The 4792-nt window shown below is 35.6% G+C and overlaps 1 protein-coding gene across 1 annotated transcript in view; it reads right to left on the bottom strand.

The window, feature by feature from the left end:
* The window catches only part of LOC109824558 (OTU domain-containing protein DDB_G0284757), a 16076-nt gene continuing 12186 nt past the window's right edge, over positions 903 to 4792 (bottom strand). Inside the window, exon 11 of the mRNA XM_020391184.1 lies at positions 903 to 1239. The gene's annotated coding sequence lies outside the window, so the exon portion shown is untranslated. The remainder of the gene's footprint in view (positions 1240 to 4792) is intronic.

The raw sequence follows: 4792 nt of genomic DNA, 5'->3' as shown, positions 1-4792 counted from the left end.
CACGAACTTGGGCAGGGCATGGCCACGTCCTCGTCCGTGTATGAAAGGAGACGAGCGGCGCATGAACTCGAGCGGCGCACGACATCGTGGCCGCACAGAGGACGAACGCACGTGGGCCCTCCCGACCCCACGATCACAATAAAAGACATGTCATTGATTTTTTACTATGGCGTGGTAAACAAATAACATCAACAGATATCACTGCTTCCCTGATGTAACTTTTACTTCAACATTTATCACAGTACCTAAGGTCAAACTTGAAGGCAATGTGAGGAAGCAGTTGTCTAAAAATAACAAAGAAGAAAACTCTTAACGTCGAAATTTTGACAAACTGGTTGGACACAAATTTAGAATCCAAACCAATAAGAAATTACAGTAAATATCTGTTAATGGTCAACAACCTGCCATAAAATTTTCTTCCAAATTCTGTAAACATGATATTAACTGAATTCATATCTGGATCAACCATGGTTTATCGGTTTTATAAAGCAAGATTAAGTAGAAAATTCCCTCAAAAGAATGCAGAGCAATATGTAGAATGCCCATAACTCCAAGAAAACATCTTATAAGACAGCTGTTGGACCAGCTGCGCGTTTTTATCAGATTTTTAGACAATTAAGACGCACACTATCAAGCAAAGAACAAATATTGGCAAATATGTCACAAATTTGAATTGAATTTTTCATGTGAACGTTGTTCTTCCAGTGCTTTCGTATAACATTCCTGGTTCTGGCCAGATATACAACAATGAGAAGCACACAAACGGGAGCATGGACATTCATATATTGGAAAAAATTACCATATATTATATAAAACATTTCTAAACTTGAATCTTTACTGTGAGATAAAAATCAGATATATACTAAAACTAGGACCTGACCGACAATAGAGATGAGAGAGAATAAAAAACTAACAACCTTCATGAAAGGAAGAAATCATTCGTCCTTAGATTGGACATAAGATTTAGTCTTGGGCTAATTTGAACAAGAAAATTTTATATTTTTCAAACCACACGTAGGAACATCCCACATGCATGTCCTCCTATAATGAAGGAACAATAAGCAGTCAGTATCTTAACAGCCTAAAGGAAAAGGACACCGTCCTTCTTTTATTGAGGAGTAGTTTCTTCATTAGAATTGGGAAATTTGCTTCCATCCCCCTTTGATTATTAATAATGTGCTTCCTCCCTCCAAGAAAAAAGTCAGAAGTCTTTGCCACATTTACCAAAGAATCATGCTTCTGCAAATACAAATCCTATCAGAATCAACCCCACTAAGAGATGGGTGGTTTGCATCATGTACATAATAGCCAAATTTCTGAGAAAATACTCTATCACCCATGAGAAAGGATAGATCACTCTATTGAATGCCGGTGTTATGAGAAAATCTATACACGTCTTTCACCCCCTTGTCCCTACATAAAATTCCTAAAATACTCATATCTTCTCTCTTTATTCTTTATTTTTCTTTCTCCTCCTTCCTCAACCACCACCTCTCTCACCTCGCCGCCAGTCTCTTCCCCGTCACCTCCTCACGAGGAATGGGTTCATGGCTATCTTGCACATGTACGGGTATGGGTACAGGAATGGGTACCAGTACAGGTAGGGGGACACAACAAATTTGTAAATGTAGGATATGGGACACAGCGATATAAATATTTATAAACATAAATATCATATATTGTAACTAATACTTTATATGAGAACAAGAATGAGAATTAAAATTCCTATAAAATGTTTATGTTTCTATTATTATGTGGATTATAACTTTTCTATTATTATGTGGATTATAGCTTTTCTATTATTATGTGGATTATAAATTGGAAAATCACTAGGTTTTGAACAAGGCATCCAAGTGACCCTTCAAAATCATAATTCCTAACTTGGCCTATATCCATCCAACGAGTTTCAAGAAGTAGGTGTGAATTATAACTTTTCTATTATTTTGTGGATTATAACTTTTCTATTATTATGTGGATTATAAATTGGAAAATCACTAGGTTTTGATTCTTTTGAACAAGGCATCCAAGTGACCCTTCAAAATCATAATTCGGAACTTGGCCTATATCCATCCAACGAGTTTCGAGAAGTAGGTGTGAAGTGAAGGATATATGTCCAAAAAATGTATGACAAGTGTTTTTAATTAAAACAAGTATTGTATAATTGAGTGCATGTCCGAATTAATGTGCACATATGCAAGGAGCGTCTAAGGAATTTGAGTATGGGTAGGGCTGTCCAAAAAGCCCGCTACTCGGGTTCCCAAACCCTATCATAACCTAGCACGGATACTAGAGCTCCAGGTAAAACCCTACCCAGCTCGACCTGGGATAGGGTTGGGAATGGGTGAAGAAGCCTGAGCCGAGCCGGGTTACCCGAATCTAACCTGGACCCATTAGCCTTCAGCGTATTAGGAAGGTTGATTAATGATCACAGAACGTCGCTAGATCCGTATATCATATATGTAGTAGTATGCCTACAAGATTAGTGAGGGACCGGATCCAGCCCTGTCTAACTGGGTCCGAACTAGGCATTGGTTTAAATATCCCCGACATGGCCCGATATATCCCCCGATATATCCTTTTACAGGGCTTGCCGCAACCGATATGGTCTTTAAATATCCTTTATCGCTTTTTGGCTATTTTGAGTGATAAATCCACGATATGGCCGATATATTAGCCGATATGTGGACTAATATATCTTTTTATATAGCTTGTTGCAAAATAATATACCGTGTTTGGAATTTTTGGGCAAGATATCAAGATTTCCCCATTATATCATGACATTTTGCCCTAAAAAAAACAGATTGAATGTTGCAACGTTGTTTTGCACTTTTGTTTGTTTTAGAAGGTTGATTAGTGATGCTAAACATATATTATTCATATTTTGTATGCTTAAATTTTATTACATATGTTGAGATTACATTTTAATGCATTCTACTATGTATGCAAACATTTATTATGGCATTCCGATATTTACCACATATCCCCTATATTTCCCCGATATCCGTAATCCGATATGAATTTTGGCCATCCGATATTTCCCCGATATCCGATATTTAAAACCTTGGAACTAGGGCAAGGGCTTTTGACCCGCCTGGGCCCAATGGTTCGGCCAGGGCCAGGCATGCCCGATCCGTTTGGACACCCCTAGGTATGTATACATGTTGAGGACAACTTTAGATTAGAACTGCCCAGGTAACATAGGTTCATTGGCTCATGGCAGGCTTATGAAAGAGATAAGAGAAAATGAAGAGGGAAAGGACTCAAGTAGGTTAGGAAATTTCTAAAAGAAAACATATGGGTTATTATGTGCAAAGTGCAGAAGCATGACAAAAGTAGGGAATCGTATTTTTTAAAACTCAAAGGGTTGGAGACAATTTGTCCTTAAAAAGTTTGCAAAAAATTCCCACTGCACAAGAGAGGTCTTCAACCACTGGACTCTCCATGATCTTTATTGATTCCACTTGAAAATTTTAACTATTCATTGTTTTCTTTGTTTGGTAACAATTAAGTATTCTTCTACATTATTTCATGAACGCAAAGCATGTCTGTTAACTTGGCTTTCAAAATAAGAAATATCCTGAGAGAACAAAATCTTAAAAAAAAAATTGGTTTTAAAAAAAAACTTGAGAGAAAAAATATCCTAAATTTTATTTGTTAAATTGCTACTACTATTTTAATATCACTTGAGCTCCTGGTTGGACAAAACCTCAAAAACAAATACAAGGTTTAGAGGATTATTACCTCTAAAATAACAAGAGTTTTATCATGACATCTTATTGTCGAGTTACCCTTTATTTCTTTTCTCCCTTAATTTCCTGGGCAACTTCCTTTTACATAAATAATTTACTAAATTACAAAACAATGTACATTTACATTTTACAATGTAATCAGAAAGAACTTATCCTATTCTCAGGGACTTGTGTTTTATCATCATTGTGGACGTAAATGTCATGCATCACTACAAATCAAGACAACCGTTAGTTAATCCTTGTTTGAGATGGGGTTTTGTTCGTTGTTTTCCTTTTTATCATCTAGTATGTGTCTGTTGCAAAATCTAATCTGGCTAAATTGGAGGAGTTTTGAGTTGATTTGCATATCAACTTTAGGTTGCTTAAGGTATACCTAAGTAATATCCCTATGTCTCAAATAATAGGTGTCCTTGTTATTATTACTGATACAGAGGCTACGAGAACATTTCTATATCCCCTTCATTTGTTCCAAGATTTCCAAAAACCCTTCACTTATTAAGCCTGACAAAAAAAATACGCTGCTCTATAATGGTTATTAAAATTGATATTGTTACTTATTAAATAGCTGCATGGTAAACTTGTGATGCAAATGAGAGGATTAAATTTAAATTCTACAAGTATCTGTGCTCTTTTTATTTCATAACTTCTTTCATCTTCTTCTTAGACTAGGGGAGATGCATGACGTTACAAACGTACACAGTAATTAATAGATGAGGAGGTTTTTATTGAACTCAGTAGATGAGGGGGTTTCTTGAGAAACTGGGCATAGGTGAATTTTCCTGTAATTTACCTATTTATCCAACCTTTAGTGTCATTCACTACAATTTCCCTCTTTACTGCTTCGTGATGAGTGGTGGGCCACCAATTTTATTTATGACTATGGATTTAAGATTATTATTAAATTATAAATTATCAACTATGCAGGAAAAGGAAATAAAGTTGAACAGAATTAAAGAATAAGATAGATGACTTCAATATCAATATGCAAAATAATACATATAATGATTCTAAAATATACAATACCAAAATAATGCTAACAAAAT

The sequence above is a fragment of the Asparagus officinalis genome, chromosome 9 (assembly GCF_001876935.1).
Source record: "Asparagus officinalis chromosome 9, Aspof.V1, whole genome shotgun sequence".
Classification (NCBI taxonomy): domain Eukaryota; kingdom Viridiplantae; phylum Streptophyta; class Magnoliopsida; order Asparagales; family Asparagaceae; genus Asparagus; species Asparagus officinalis.
This window is presented reverse-complemented; position numbering and strand designations above follow the sequence as displayed.